We start from the raw sequence: 16807 nt of genomic DNA, 5'->3' as shown, positions 1-16807 counted from the left end.
GTTTAAGTGAAATATAATATCGTATTATCGTAATAATAATTTTAAATAAACCTCACAAACGACAATGAAAAGCATGAAATAGGCCATCCTTATTATATACTACTCCGTGTTAACCTGCGCTGTGACGTCAAGTATAGCGCGACAAGAGCGCTGCGCATGAGAAACGTGTCACCAGCTGAAAACCATACGATTCATATTTTAAATAAATATGTACACAATCATACATGTATGTATATATAATTTACATATGTGACCCTGGACCATATCTTTATTTAATATCCTAGTGATTTTTGGCATAAAAGAAAAATCGATCATTTTGACCCCAAGATAGATAGATATACATTTTGTGGGATATTAATATTTATTAATATAATAGTATTAATTATATAACACAATGTATTTATATTAAAATACAAAACAATATCTTATTATTTTTTATATAATTTATCATGAATATAATCTTTATTCCTATTTTATTACTCTATTAATATTTGGATGCATTTAATGGTTTAAATTAATTGGATGTGAATTATGTCTAAAGTAATGTCTGCCCAATCCATAAACTTTCAAAGTATTTCATCACAGATTGATCAACACTAGAAGCATTACGTGTTTTTCATATCAAATCTCTGTAAACTGTGACTGAGCAGGAATAAAGTCATTTCTGACTTTATTTTTATTCACATCACTGAAACCACACCAGCACATAAACTATGAATCTTTTCGGCAACATCCGCAGTAACTGAAACGGTTCTCATGACCACAGCCGCCAGCACCGCGGCTTCATTCAGACAGTATCTGCTGCCATTCAGAGCTGATGTAAACTCATTCACCATCTCTGAAGGAAGCCAGTCTTCCGGGATTGCCTTTGCACATTGTTCTACAGCACAATTTTTGATGTCCATATCAAGCTTAATAGTCACACTATCCACCACTAAAGATGTGTAAACACTGAATTTTTGAGTTCTGTCATAAATCCAGTCCCACGTCTGCAGATCCCGTGCCATCTTATGAATGTCAGGCATGAGAGCATCAAGAGTGGGATCTACTGTGATGACTAGGCCATCAAATCCAACTTCATTACTGTACTGGGAAGCAACAGCATCCATGATAGTGAAAGAGTCAAGAGTGGGATCCACATCCCAAAGGTTCTTGACAGGGGAAGGAACGCTTGGGATAGCGTTGCTTTTGATAACTTCAGAAGTGTTACTCTTCAGGACCGAGGACAATATTGAACGGTCAACAGAACACATTAATGTACATTGATGATAATCAGAGGTTCTGGCTAATTTTGCTGCAGTGTCTGATATTTTGTAATGGCCATTTAACCAAATATCAAATCTGTCTGTCACTGCGACATCTAGATGGTCTCAGTGCTTTTAATGCACTGGTAACGACTTTGAGGTATTAAGGTGGTATTTCTTCTTGGAGATGAAGAAGGTCATGTTGATGTTTCCAAAATCATGATAGACCGTCCCACCTCCACTGCGATGCCTCACTAGCGGGGTCCACAAGCGTCTCATCATGGGCAGGTTACTCTCCAGAATAACAGCATGCTTCTGTTTTGCAGATCGACGTGATCGTGAATCCAGTCTTCTAAGGTCAGGTTCTCAAATATGCCAGTTGAAGCAGATTTTAGGATGATACCAGCTTTTCCCATCTCATCAAAGAAGGTTGAAAAATTGCCTTTGAGGCAGACTGATCCAGAGAGGACACATGCCCTGTTTGACAGTCTCAACATCAACGCTGACTTTTAATCTCTCAAAAAGTCTGCAAAACACGAATAAACCACAAATAATGAATTTCTGCGGTATGTAGCAAACACTTTTGTCCAAGAATGAATGCACTTGGAGTAGAGATCTGCACAGTTTGTGCAATGTTTTTCCCACACCTCTAGTAGAGGAACGCTAACGTTGACATCTGGGTCGACAGGATCCCATTTACTGTAAAAACATAATAAAAGTCCTGTACGTAAAGATTTTTTAAAAACAAATGAAAAAATTATTACAGATTTTTGTTTGCAAATTGGGATGGAACAGTTGTTGAATGAACACCTAAACTGAACTATTATGCCTGTCTATCTGGTTGACTGACAGTCAACAGACAGCTGAGAGAGCTTTGACTTATGATGTTGGTTATGTAGTAACATTTGTACATTTTCCAAGTAGCTTGCCTAACACTTATAATGTATGCACTTTGCAATTGCATTTTGGAATTATAAAGTTCTTTCTACATTCTGAGTGATGCTTAGATATTTAGCTTCAAAGTCTTTGCATTCCAAATAGAAAAATTATATTGGTAACAATTCTCTTTCATGCACAAAAAATCACAGAGATGTATTCAAATTTTTGGAACAGGTCAAATGCAGATCGAACCTTCTAATTCTAAAAGATCATTTTCTGCTTGGAATTATAAGGTTCAATCATTAGTTGAAGCAATAATTTTAAAGAAACACAAACAGTTTGACAATATGTTGATCATGTATGCAGTAATAGTTTAAGCAGCTACTGTAATACATCAGACCAGGACTTTATTCCACAGAAAGTGGGACAGGTAAATCTTATGGATGAAAAAACATAACAATGCTAATGTTTTTCGTTGTAATTAAGACCCTGCAAATTAAATGGTTGATTATTTGACCTTTAAGTTTCAATGTTATAACATTTAAGAAATTTTAAGACTTCAAAAGCTGCAAGAAAACAGAAAATGAGCAAACCAGCTGTTTCACAAAGTTTAATAAACAATGAAAAACATGTACACACATTAAAATATTCACATTAAAAATATTGAAATTCTTTCAACAACTCAGTTTTTTCAGTTATGTAAAAGTTTACATTTAATCTCAATGTCAAAATCATCAAATTGATACTATTTTTTTCAGTTCATGAGTTATGCATTTAAAAATGTATATCATCTCCATAGAGATCTGTCACCAAAAGTGCTGCAGCTTTTGGTTCACCTTCTTATGTCAAAATGCATTCTTTTCTTTTTCTCAGCACTGCACTATAATACTCTATCAGCTAGTGGCATCAATTTAAACATGGACTTAATGTCACTCATCCTCACCTCCAAGATGATGCTCTTTTCGGGGAGTACCCTTCCCAGTACCCCGCCAGGCTTCTCATGTGTTTGCTTGATCGTCTTAGGTCTACTGTAACTTTAGTCTGTGCATGTGATTTTGTGTAATGAAACAACATTTCAAAAGTTTGAACTGAATTAGCATCACTACAAAACAACAGCGAGCGCGGTGAAACTAACCTTCTTCCTCCAAGGTTTAATAGTGTTTGGCAAAAACGTATATGCTGTGCCTATAAGGTGCGCTGTACCCCCAACCCCCCTTTAAAAAAGCTGATCTGCACAAATAAACGAATAGGAATTAAAATTATAGCCTCACATGGTATTTCGATCAGCATCAACAGTAAAGACGGAGTGAGGATTAGAGGAGAAAAAATAGCAAATTATATTGAAATATTTAATTGAAATCACACAACTTTGCAGCATGTAAAAATGGAAATTATGATCAGTGAAAACATGTAGCCTAATTAAAAATAAAAATAGATACATGATAAAAACAAAACCCCCAATATTAGAAAGGTTTGAAAAACAACATCCATGGGTTATGCACTGATCTATATATGTTCTCTGTTATAGATCAGTGGTTATGTGTCTATCTAAATATAGCCTGGGACAGACATGTGACACAAAGACATTGACCATTTTACTACCTAAAATTGTGAATTTCTCTGGATTTAGACATTGTTGGAAACCTTTAGCATATTGTAAGCACAAAGGTTAACAAAATATCTAGAGGTTTTTGCAATTATGTATATTATGTATTGTGCCTTTAACATTTTAAATGCTATGTTTTGTTTGATTAATTTCATTAAAAAAGGTGTTGTTATTGTTTTTCTAAGTCTGAGTGGTTATATGGTGGTGAGAGTAGCGCAGGCATTGAGGTCTATAAAGGGTCGAGCTCCCATCACTGTTAATAAGATCACAATCGATCTGAATAAGAAACAGCAGTCCTGAGCAGCTTGGCCATTCTTCTGAGACTCTGGACTGTCAAGTGTTTGAGCCTTGCTGGACACACGATTCATTCTGTTTTTGCGTCTGTCCTACTGTGTCACCAGGGACCAGTGACTCTTAGGTCTGATTTGAGGACACATTTCAAATGTTTGATTTTATATCTGCAATAGCAATATACAAATAAAATGAACTCTTTGTGTGTGTGTGTGTGTGTGTGTGTGTGTAGCCTGCCCAAAGTGACTCTTCAGAAGCTGGTTGAATGTGTCTATGAAGCTCAGGAAGAAGATCTGACTCAAAGCTTCCTGCAGAAAGTGGGCAATGATCTCACTTTCTGTTCCTTGAGCTGGGAAGAGTTTCATTATTTCCTGCAGCACGGAATTAAAAAAAATGACTGTGAACCTAAGATACGGCCACATTCAGGTCAACATTAGAGGAATACTGCCATTCCTGAACCGGATTAAGTTTAAATGGTAAGCAGTTATTTTTTTAACAAAATCTGCATGTAAAACGTATTGCTTAAAATTTTTGTGCATAAAAACACTCTGAATTGTATGATAAAAATGTACAGTGATTTTAATAATGAAAAATATTTCTGTACAGGATGAACCCTACCTTCATGCTGTGTGTGATCAGAGGGATCTATGAGTCTGGCAGTGCTGGTTTTGTGTCCAGTCTGTTGAGTTCAGTGAAGAACTACATTAACCTGCAGTGCAGAGATCTGGACTCACTGCCCTGCGCTTCACACTGCAGCACTGCACTGCAGCTTCACTCAACCTGCTCTGGACCTCCATACAGAGCATTCTGCCTCTCTTCACACATCTCTCCCACCTCAGGTCTCACTACTTTTTTTCTCTATCTCTATTATTTTGCTTCTTTGACTAAGCTCTGCGTGTGTTTTTCATTCAGTAGCTTTCTGGTAGATGTCTACTACAAGCCTTGATGTAGCATTGAATTATGTATTAAGTTAAATGCATATTGTTTCTTTAGTAGTATTTTAATAATTATTTAAAAAAAATATATATATTTTTTAAACATGTATTCAAGGTCAGTTATTGGTTTGCATTCATGGGATCACTGTGATAAAAAAAACTGTCATTTAAAAAAACAGCTCTTCAGTTAATTTAAATGATCATAATCACAGGCAAATAAATAATAAAGACAATAGAAATGTATTCAAACATTTCTATCTCAAAAGTACAAAAAAATTTAAACCTCAGTTTATCTTGGGAACACAGTTTAAGATATTTTAGATTTGGTCTGAGAGCTTTCTGTCCCTCCATTGAAGCTGTGTGTACGGTATACTGTCCATGTCCAGAAAGGTAAGAAAAACATCATCAAAGTAGTCCATGTGACATCAGAGGCTCCGTTAGAATTTTTTGAAGCATCGAAAATAAATTTTGGTCCAAAAATAGCAAAAACTATAACTTTATTCAGCATTGTCTTCTCTTCCGGTTCTGTTGTGAGCGTGCACTACAGTGTAGTGATATCCGGTTCATGAACGAATAACTCGATGTAACCGGATCTAGTTTACCAATTTGAACTGAATCGTTTGAAATGGTTAGATTCTCCAATAAGCATTAATCCACAAATGACTTGAATTGAAATGAAATGAATGAAAGATTGACTCGTTCTCGAGTCAAGATCCGGTTGCATCGGTTTTCAAACCAGTAGTGATGGGAAGTTCGGTTCTTTTCCGCAAACCAGTTCTTTCAGACAGTTTGATTCAATAAACCAGTTGAAGAAAACGGTTCACTGGTTCTTTTGCGCTCTACGTAATGACATTATTGGCGATGATTGCCCTTGATTCAAGCCTTCGGTTTACCCGCGCTCATAACACTAGCACAGAATCAGTTCAGAATCAATCACCAAAAGAACCAGTTCAGTTCAGATGCGCTGTGTGTCGGTCTGCTTCACACTGAATCACACATGCGCAGTATCCTCGGTTCTTGATGCGCTGTGTGTCGGTCTGCTTCACACTGAATCACACATGCGCAGTATCCTCGGTTCTTGATGCGCTGTGTGTCGGTCTGCTTCACACTGAATCACACATGCGCAGTATCCTCGGTTCTTGAATCATACGCGTCTGACAGAAATGGTTCTTGACTCGAGAACAAGTCATTATCTTGCTCGGCTCTGTGTTCATCTTCAGTTCTCTCTTCACAGCAGTTCAGTCAGTGTACTGTTTGCTGACTCTAGAAAATCACTCTAGTAGAATGTAATAGTTGTTCAATTCAACTCTACAGAAAATTCAGTTTTTACAATATTTAGTAGTATCTTATCAGTGGTGACTGTCATTTTATGTCCATATGACAGGAATTTTCAGAAAAATGAATACAAGATGCTCTCAACCAGACGAACACTATTAACAGCAATTATTATGTGATTGCCTAGTAAGTAGCAATATGTTAGTTGTTAAATTCAGTTTTTTTTCTTTCTTTTTCTTTCTTTCAGTTTCAGTAGCAATAGCATCACTGACACTGGGGCGAGGAAAATCCACCGGATCGTCACTCACAGCAGTAACATACAGACAGTATGGTGCGTGTCTGAGTCTCACAATCTAGCCCAAAGTTATTTAAACTTATTAAAATCTCAAAATATCTATTTTTTTTATTACGAAATAAATTTAAAGAGACAATGTATACTTGTCAGCTAAATTTAAGCAAAGCCTTTAGATCAAAGCTTGTAGACATAAAAATCTGTCAAGTGTGTTCAAATTGTAACGGATAGTTTATATTGTCATGTGCGACAGAGTGAAAATCATTAATGATGTTAAGTGTGTTTTACATGTATTCATTTATCAGATGCTTTCATCCAAAGCGATTTACAGATGAGGAATTAAGGCAGCAGGTTGTAGCTAATATCATATATAATATGTGTTTGTATCTGTAGGCTCTTCGAGAACAGAATTGAATCCAGAGCTCTTCAGCACAGACCCACGTTTCGAGATCTGGTGATCTCCGTAAACTCTCTCTGGAATCAACAAGCCGGTGAAATAACAAGTGGGAAATAATGAGGTAATGGGTAAAAGCTTCGAGTGTTGTAAAATACAAGTTTTTAAGAAAAATAATGCAGCTTTGACAACTTGTGGTTTCAATATCCACTTTGTTCCAGTAGAGGGCAGCAACAAGAGCCAAGAAAATCCACAGCAGCAGTGGCAAGGAGGAGATAAGGCATGAAAACAACCAAAAGAAAGAGCAAGTGCATTTACCATTGATTTGCTGATCTTCTCCTTTTCATCCTAAAGAAGAGAACATCATTTGCAAGCAGGCAGTGTTTGACCATCTGGGAGCGCTAGTGTTTGCTGCAAACACAATACAAGAGAGACATTATCCTCAGGAAATCACACTTACCTCTTTCCTGTGACTGAAATGTTTGGCTAGTTAGTTAAGACAGGAGGGTCAAAACTTTTTTTGTTTTTACACCTACAGTATTAATGTCATGGTAACTCAAAAAGAACTTCGTTACGGCCTGATTTTGTTTGAAATGACGTCATATCAGTTCGTTCTTCGATTTCGTTTTAAGTATGTCAGGGCATTAAACGGTGCAGTGAAGTAGGATATAACGTAGTTTAAAAGGTTGTGCGTTCGGCTGTAACATACACAGACACTGATCCACTTCAGAGAGCACACCAGTAGCTTCAACGGAGGAAAACACACACACACACACACACACAATTGTCTAAATACGCAGTTTTGGCGAGTTACCTCGAAAACTTAGTTATAAAGTTATAAAGAGTTATAAAGGCTAAAATGACCGTAACGATTTTGGATAAATTGGGTAACGTTATGTGTAATATTTGCGTCATGTGCAATTCATTGAGTGATTGATAAATGAATCAATAAATGAATGATCTCTTTATAAATGAATAAATGGGTGGAACATTGATTCATATAGATTAGTTCAAATCAGATGATTAATTTAGCAGCCGAGCAATTGACTGTCTCCGTGAAGTTTTTGGTAAAGTGAGTGACATACTTGATAATGTCATTTTGGACATCATTAAAACAACAATTATATTATTATGGTATGATAAGAATTACACACCCCTATATGAGAGGTGACTTCTCTAGGTCATACATCTAAACTTCCGTACATCTAAACGTTTCAGTCTCCCGCAGTCGTATGCATCTGAATGGAAGTCACTGCTTACTAATAATTACAGTTTTTAGTAAAATAAGTTAAATTTCAATCTAAATAGTTGGTGCCAGAATCATGGGAATGCTGAATAATAATTTTAAATAATTTAACATAACATTAGACAATTGTGTCATTGATCAAATCAATTTAATCTTTTTCACTTCAGAAACAAGAGATTGGTGTCTGTAATATTTAAAATAACAGGAAAATAAGTGTACCTTCTTAGTTTCAGTTCATTTATAAAATTGCACCAAAATTACTGTAATAGTTTATGTGCTTTCACTTTGTATTTCTCTCTTTTAATAATTTTGATGTACTGGAAATGAAATAAAGTGATTTTTCTTTTATTTCAAAGCTGATGGAAGAGAATGAGGAGAGTGAAGAACTGAGTGAAGTGGAAGAGAAAAATAATGTCAAACCTGCAGAAAAAAATGACTCAGACTAACAATACATTTTTAAAGAAAAGAAGAGTCAAGAAATCTTTCACCTGCACTTAATGTTGAAAGCGTTTCTCAAGGAAAGACAACCTTGTGCTTCACATGAGTGTTCACACTGGGGAGAAGCCATTCACATGTGATCAGTGTGGGAAGAGCTTCACACAATCATCAAATCTTATGGTACACATGAGAATCCACGCCGGAGAGAAGTGTGGGAAGAGAGTCTTGAGCTTCACGTGAGACTTCATACTTGAGAGAAACCATTCACCTGTGAAAAGTGCAGGAAGAATTTCACACAAAAAATACATCTTAGGCAGCACGCGAGGATCCACACTGGAGAGAAACCATACAGTAAATGTGGGAAGAGTTTCACGAATTCATCACACGCTGAAAGTCACATGATGATGCTTAGAAAAGCACTATATAAATGTAAGGAATTATTATTATTAATTATTAATTATTAATTATTATTATTATTAATTATTATGATCCACAACGGAGGGAAGCCATGTATAATCAGAGTGAAAAGTCATTCTCAAACAAACAAAATCTTGAGCATCACATGAAAGTTCATACAGGAGTGAAGCCGTATACAGGAGTGATCAATGTGAAAATGGTTTTATGGACTCTCCAAAACAAAAAACACATGAAAATCCACACTGGGGAGAAACCATTCACATGTAATCAGTGTGGGAATAGCTTTAAAGTAAAAAATAGAGCTCAAGAAATACATGAGGATCCACCCCAGAGAGAAGCCTTAATTATTACGATTCAGAATGAGATTAGGAAATTTCTCAATACAATCAGAATTTAATCATTTTGTTAAATGACATTCAATTTGATCCTTTAACTGTCCAGCTCATCTTACCCATATCCTCTGAAGTTAATATCTGACTTATTCAGAGAATTGTATCTTCCTTGAAACACACTGCTCTTATCTAAGCATAGATCAGAGTTATAGATATGTACCTTAAATTTACATTTTGCTTTGCTTTCACTTGCTTAAATTTAGGATGGTTACTGAATAGTGTTGACTTTGACATCATTACTTAACACCATATGTTGAAATATTACAACCGTGTGTTATAAATATATAATAGTTAATCATCATTTCTTCAATAGAAGACTTACCCATGTGAGTCACTCATGTGGTGTGGTTTGTATAGTCTAAAAAAACCTGCCTAATAAAAATCATCCATCACTTCTTACATTTTCCTGTCAGGGTGTTTCTGTAAGGACTAAATCATACGTCAGAAAGCTAAAAACTAAGAAGAACGTTTGATAAATAACAGTGGGGGAGGGAATCAGTGAAAGTCATTTTCCTCAATTCTGATTGGTCGGGTTGACCTCACTGATTGGTTGTTGCACTGACTGGGCGGAGTCTACACAGAGCTCTGAGCGGATGTTTCCGGTTTGACCGTTGTTTTGAAAGATCAGGACGGACCGTCGCTTTCAGGTATGGATATAAACCTGTTTTTATACAGTCTATGGTATAAACCAAACAAGCACAATCAACTGTTTACCCGGATTATGTGAGAGAAGAGTGAATATGTAGTGTTAGTTTGCCGGTGGAGGTCGCAGATGGTGCAATGTGTTGCTCCGCCGAGGTCACCGCGCAGCATCACACCGAACACGGGCAGAAAACATCCAGACCTCACGGCTGAGTCATCGCTTTCAATAACACACACATATCTGCGATCAGTTTATTAATGCTCATTGGATTAGCTTGTTTGCTGAGACATGTTTGAACCCATGATCAGCTGATGAGACACATCCATGTGATTCTGTTTCATTATTTCATCATCTGACGATGTGTTCTGCGTTTCATATCACACGGTGATGAGCGTAAATTATGTTTCATGGATTCTGGTTTGTCATATATATTATGCTATAGCAGCATGTGATGGACTTTGAGCAGTAGAAGATACAAAGATCTGGAAAAGCGAGCTCTATTTCTTAATACACGTACAGTAGGGTAGAGTTTCGTGTCCCACTACTAATCCCATTAGCTGTTGTTCATTTACTATTAGAAAAGATAGACAAATTATCTATACAATTAATGTAGCATGAAAAGTAGCTAGTTTTAAAGAGACCAACCTTAAAATGGTGGTTTGTGTTCATCCCACCTGAGAGAGCTTGACCTTCTTGGTTGTATCTGTTTATTAAAATCATACAAAATGGTCATTATTTTGCCATACTAGGCTGAATTGCTGGTTAATTAATTACTAAACTAATCTGAATTACAAAAGCATGACTCACGCTTTTAAATATTTGCTCTATCATTTATTTATTTGAAATATCATGTATATTGCGAAATTTAGTGTATCATTCGAAATTATTATTTTTGTTTTTATGGCTAGAAAAACGTAATTTTCTTATAACAAAAACACCAAATTCAAATTAAAAATTACATTTATTTCAATCTGAAAAGCCAAAATATGCTGTTTAGGGTGTACAGCTGAACAAATGTTGCATATCTCTACTCTGGCATTATTTGTGGTCATGGTAAAGTGTGCACACACTGCTCTGATAAGTTTATAACTGACACAGTCAGAACACACTATCAGAGTGGCATTCATTTTTCGGTCAGTGGTTTTGGCCCTCCAAACTATCTTGACTGAAACTGGAAAATCATTTTATTTCTCATTGTTTTGGCTGAACATTTTAGGTCCCCAAAATTGAATGGCACCGTCTTTCGATGTTAAAGGGATAGTTCACCTTACTAAAACATTCCTCACCCCTCTTCTTTCACCCTTCTTCTTTCAGGCATTATTTTGTACGTAGTAGCAGTTGTTCCCATCAAAGTCATGCTTGAGTTTATACATGAGTCGTCTCTGTCACGCCGCAAAATCTGTATGCATAGAATTTGGAATCAAGGATGTTCACATTGTGTTTAATCTCACACTTCTTGACCACTGAACATGTCTTATATCGTGACAGTCTCCGCTTTGCAGCTTTGATGGTTCTTATTGAATCATCGAGTGTTGTATTTGTCAGTTGGGGGCTTTAAAACAAAACTGTGTCTGTAAGTGTGTATGTGGCCATCTTTTCTTCTGCTCTCATGTTTAAGGGTGCATAGTAAGAGCATTGTTAACCGAAGACAATAGCTATTAGAAGGTGCCCATTAGTGAGTAACGAATACTGGCCTTTCAGCTTTTCTATCTCTTCCTCCTGTCATTATTGCCCTGTGGTTTTCATTCCCTCTCTTGTTATTCTATAGCGGATTATTGAATGTCAGAGATTTTCAATGCGATCTATGCCTATAATCAATCTGAATTAGATACAATCACTCGCTGCAGCTCTTTCATCTGTAGAAACAGTAAACTCTCAGTCTCCAGCCATCAGCAGTGCAGACACACTCAGAATCAGACGTGTGATCATCTCAGTAATCTAATCCTCTCTGTCCACCCTCAGTGATTTCAGTTGTTCTGACGTCATCAGTGAATGGCTTTAGATAGATTCATGCTCAGTTTTTTAGGTGTAGATGGGAGGTCAGCATGTGTGTTTGTTGGAGGTTCTGTGTGTGTGTGTGTGTGTGTGTGTGTGCTGAACAAGAAGGGCTTGTATTGTTTGCTGCAGACGTCAGCAAAATCAGCATGTGTGTGGTTCAGTGTATACGCAGTCTGCTCGTGCAGCCCTTGATGTGAAAGGAACAGGGAAGTTATCAGTATTAAATTCACACTCACACTGTACAGTGATATATATATGTGTGTGTGTTTTATTAAGTGTCTGTCTGGTTGTCTGGATGACGACATCAGTTTGGGGAGGGCCTGTGATTGGATAGATTTCTCTGCTGATTGTGATGTTTGACGGACCTGTTTTTTAACACTGTTTACATTAACACTACTAATATGCAAACAATGTTTATTTCTCCATTTGCCAAATGCAGTTAATCATTTCTGGCATACTTAAATACTGGCTGTACTTGTTTGTGTGCTTGTATGGTGCACATTACTGAAAATGTTATAATGTTTTTTATAAAATACTTTTATGTAGGTTTAGATATTATAAAATGCCAGTGTTATTTTACCATGTGTAGCTTTTCATGTTTATATTTTCAGTTTGAGTTTTAGGAATTGTCATTTTTAGTTTTAGTATATATATATATATATATATATATATATATATATATATATATATATATATATATATATATAGCTTTAATAATTTTTTTATTCATGTTTTAGTTTGAGTAATTTTAGTACTTGAACTTATTTCTATTTCAGTTTAGTTCCCAAAGCAACATTTCTGGCAGTGTTATTTTTTTTTAGCATTTCTAGCTTTTATGTGATAATTTTAGTTTTCATTTTAATTTTTGTTTGAATTTTAGTAACTGTGCTAAAATGTGTTCAGCTGTTTAATAAATGTGACTTTGTCATTCAGCTTTAGTTTTAGTAATTTTAGTAATTAAACTTTTATTTAAATTTAGTTGCCAATGCAACATTTCTAATTATCATTTAAGATTTGTAAGTTCAAGTGTTTCATCTTATATTTATTTTAATTTAATCTTTATTTCAATTAATAAAAGACTAGGATCCAGTTGTAACAGCACTGTAATATGCTTTATACATAATTTAAAATATTAATGACAAATTTGTGTCAAAAAATGATATTTTATAAGAAAATTACGTGGTATACTGTAGTTATTACTACATATTGTGTATTGTAACATGACTGAAAAGCTGTACTGTTCAATCATCATCCATGATCTGTTTAGAGCCCTATTTTCTGGATTCAGTTTTTTCCAGACTAAACTGTTTTAATGGTTAAATTAAATTTTATTAATCAAAAGTATATAATTAATTGAAATCATTAAATTTATTTAACAGCAATTAATTAGAATGTGGTTTTATTTTTACCACATTCTGTTTTCCATAAATTTTCTGAGATTCATTTGAATGGTTTTGTTTAATTCTGATCAACTCTAATTGATTGTATACAAAATAATGTATTATTTTCTTTTTTTTCTTTTCAGAAATACTGTGTTGTGTAACAGAATAAATTCTGGTAAATATTCCTTTATTAATAATGTTTTAACAGTAAATTTTTTAGCAGTAGTACTAGCAATCATTACATTTAGTCTGTCACAGTTTCTTCAAGTTAAGCCAAACTTTTATTTTGACTGGTTGCTGTAAAGACGTTTAAGTTTATGTTTGTATATGATACAACAATTTTTTTTCCTCCAAATAAACGGTCAAATGCTCATGAAGTGACTCTCAGAGCAGATCATGATCATATATTTAGGCGGCAGAGGCTGAAATCACTGCAGGCGTCACTCACACTTCAGTACAAAACCGTGCATCTGTGCCATTCATTCACACAAAGACACACAGAACATGCAGAATTCATATCTAAATACTAGTATTTTTGCAGTTTAATATTAACAGATTCTAGTCCATATCACATTTTGATTTAAGTGTAATGGCCTACTTGTGATATTCCGTGTTATAACTGTAAATTCCGTTTTTATGATTCCCTCTGTATTTATCTTATAATGTAAATCGTAGGTTACTATCTGTTTGATAATCTAATACTATTTTATTTTTAATTCAAAATGCATCCACCTGATTCCTGTAATGTGACTGAATATGTGCATAGCAATTTTTTTTTCTTGGCTGTCTGCAGTGATTTTTACTGAATGTGTTTGTGCATGTTGCATGAAGCCGGTTGTCTTGCCGTGTGTTGCAGCGTCTGTCGTTGATGGCCCAGCTGTGTGTTGAGGTAGAATGGGACAGAGCACATCAGGCCCAGAGTCCACAGAACCTCCACAGGTGAGCAGCACCACCCTAATGCTTTACCTCACACACACACACACACACACACACATACACAGACCTGAACGCTCTCAATCTGAGCGTTCACATGTTTCTCCAAATTCTGACTCCAAATTACACTGCGGCCCAATTTACATTTGAAAACCCTTGGTAATGTTCTCATTTACATATTCACATGGTTAGTAACAAGCGGGCTGCCTGTTTTTGATAACAGTGGAAAAGTCTGCTGTAAATCCGTTCCTTTGTTTACTAAGTGCATGAATATTTATTGAGGCATTTATGAAAGGCTGCGCGTTTTGGTAAACTTTTTACAACTAGAAAATATTTCTCTGTCCTCAGTTAAAACCCCACAGTGAAGTATTGTGGGAAAATCCCTTACGTTTTGATTAGGACTTCTTGCTGAATCTCTTTATTCACTCACACAGATTCCCATCATGCACCTTGCACCTCATTTACATTCCTTCAGAAACCCCGCCCCTGCTTCCACCAATCTGTTCAATTCGTCAATATCAGCAGCTGTTCACTTTTGTTTTACAACCTTCTTTTCCTTCTCTTTCTAATATTCTTTGTGCAAGTCATTGCCAGCTGTGTTTTGTAGCTGGGCAGATTGTCTGCAGCTGTTGTGATCACATGACTTGTTTAGAAAGGTTTGTTGGTGTGATCTGTAATGCTGAACAGAACAGTTTTTTTTTTTTCTCTATCATGATAGGCAAAGTGAGTGTTTAGTTAGAAGATAGATGCCTTGCAGTTATCATGCAGGATTGCACAAATTCATATCTCGGTCCAAAGATTACAAATCACAAGGGCCTATTTGCTTATGTCACATCTTAATGTTGGACTGTCCATGCATTTTTTTAGTCCATAAATAGTTTATATTAAGGTTTGATAAAAGTGCAATTAAACATTTGGATACAAGTTTTTGTAAAAAAAATATTCAAATAATGTATATCCACTTGAGGTGAAAAGTGCATTAATATAATGACCTAGAAGACATATGAAAAAGTCTCTGCCGTGTTGAGATCACACTAGTTTAACTTCAAATATGTAGTGCACATTGAAGACAATGAGCAGATACAAATTTAAGTGACATTTAAGAGAGATTCTAAATACACTCCGAGTTCATAAAAATGATGTTGTGATAAAGTCTGAGGATGTGTTAACATCTACATCCTTGTGTGGTTTTCACCAGAGACACTGCAGATATAACACCACTTCTGTTTTCACATACTTCTTCATTTTTAAGAATGTTGCAATGCATGCTTGGCGAATGAAGCTCATTCTGAAGTGAATTTCCATCATTCTCTGCAAAAATAAATACATAAATAAAATAATCATTACTGCAAAAAAAAAAAAAAAACCTTAGTGTTCAGTATTTTTTATTATACAGTACAAATAGCTAAACATTATCAAATCAAGGTGTACCTGAGAAGCAAAAATATTTAAGGTATTAAGTCTTCTAAAAAATATCAAAATTAACATTGTATTGTATGTCATTTTTTCTCAAATAAATACAGGCGTAGTACAGCTGAGTAGGATTAAGATATGGTTTTCAGAGAATAAAGTAAAAAAAAATGCTTTACAAAAAAATGAATAAATAAATGAGAAGATGAATTGGTTGAAAGAGATAAGTTACCCAAAAATCTAAATTCTGTCATCTTTTACTCACCCTCAAGTTGTTCTAAACCTAGATATTTTTACAGGAAAAAAAAAAAAACATTTCAGTGTCATTTTTCTTTAGAAACACTTGGCCTTCTTAACAATGCTTTATTGAAAATAAATGAGCTGAGAAAGAGAAGAATGAGTGAGTAGGAGAGCGACAGAGTGGGAATGGTTGAAGGAATGAAGGCACAATGGAGAGGAAAGGTTTACATAATTATGGGAGTCTTGTGTTCTTACATAAAAGCTGGCTATATTAACATCTTGTGTGTGTTTTGTAGCTGGACAGATTTGGAAACATCAAGAGTTTAGTGGAGGATCAGCTGCAGACCAGCATGGTCAGTAAACACTCATTTAACACTGTCACACTGAATCATAGCTTGGCAGAATTGTGCAGATATCTCATTTTTTAAATATGGATTACAAATAAATACTGACATTTGTATACAAATATATGTTAAAATATTACTAAAATTTAAATAACTGTTTTCTATTTTAATGTATTGTATACCTGCGATGGCAAAGCATGATTACTCCAGTCTTCAGTGTCACATGATCCTTCAGAAATCATTCTAATATGTTGATTTGTTGATCGATAGATTTTTATATGATAAAAGTTGGAAACAGCTTAATATTTTTGTGGAAAATGTGATATATTTTTTTCAGGACTCCTTGAAAAAATTCAAAAGAACAGTATTTACTTATTAAATAGCATTTTAAACATTTGAAATAAATGCTGCCTTTTCATTACAATTTAAATCTGTTTTGAATGTTGCC

The 16807-nt window shown here is 35.1% G+C and overlaps 2 long non-coding RNA genes and 1 pseudogene across 2 annotated transcripts; 1 reads left to right on the top strand and 2 right to left on the bottom strand.

Moving 5' to 3' along the window:
- Positions 1-502: 502 nt before the first annotated feature.
- LOC113073990 (lipoyltransferase 1, mitochondrial-like) lies at positions 503-1935 on the bottom strand (annotated as a pseudogene).
- A 4181-nt stretch (positions 1936-6116) lies between these two features.
- On the bottom strand, positions 6117-9863 carry LOC113073989 (uncharacterized). The gene is made up of 3 exons (XR_003280577.1): positions 9732-9863; positions 8651-8868; positions 6117-7327 (listed from the first exon to the last, which is right to left on the bottom strand). It is a non-coding gene; the product is annotated as an uncharacterized LOC113073989 (long non-coding RNA).
- Positions 9864-9971: 108 nt separating this feature from the next.
- Positions 9972-16370, top strand: LOC113073992 (uncharacterized). Its single transcript, XR_003280578.1, has 3 exons — positions 9972-10056; positions 14289-14371; positions 16312-16370. It is a non-coding gene; the product is annotated as an uncharacterized LOC113073992 (long non-coding RNA).
- Positions 16371-16807: the final 437 nt, after the last annotated feature.

The sequence above is a fragment of the Carassius auratus genome, unplaced genomic scaffold (genome assembly GCF_003368295.1).
Source record: "Carassius auratus strain Wakin unplaced genomic scaffold, ASM336829v1 scaf_tig00013463, whole genome shotgun sequence".
NCBI classification, from domain to species: domain Eukaryota; kingdom Metazoa; phylum Chordata; class Actinopteri; order Cypriniformes; family Cyprinidae; genus Carassius; species Carassius auratus.
Note: the sequence above shows the minus strand (reverse complement) of the source record. Positions and strands in the feature narration are given on the sequence as shown.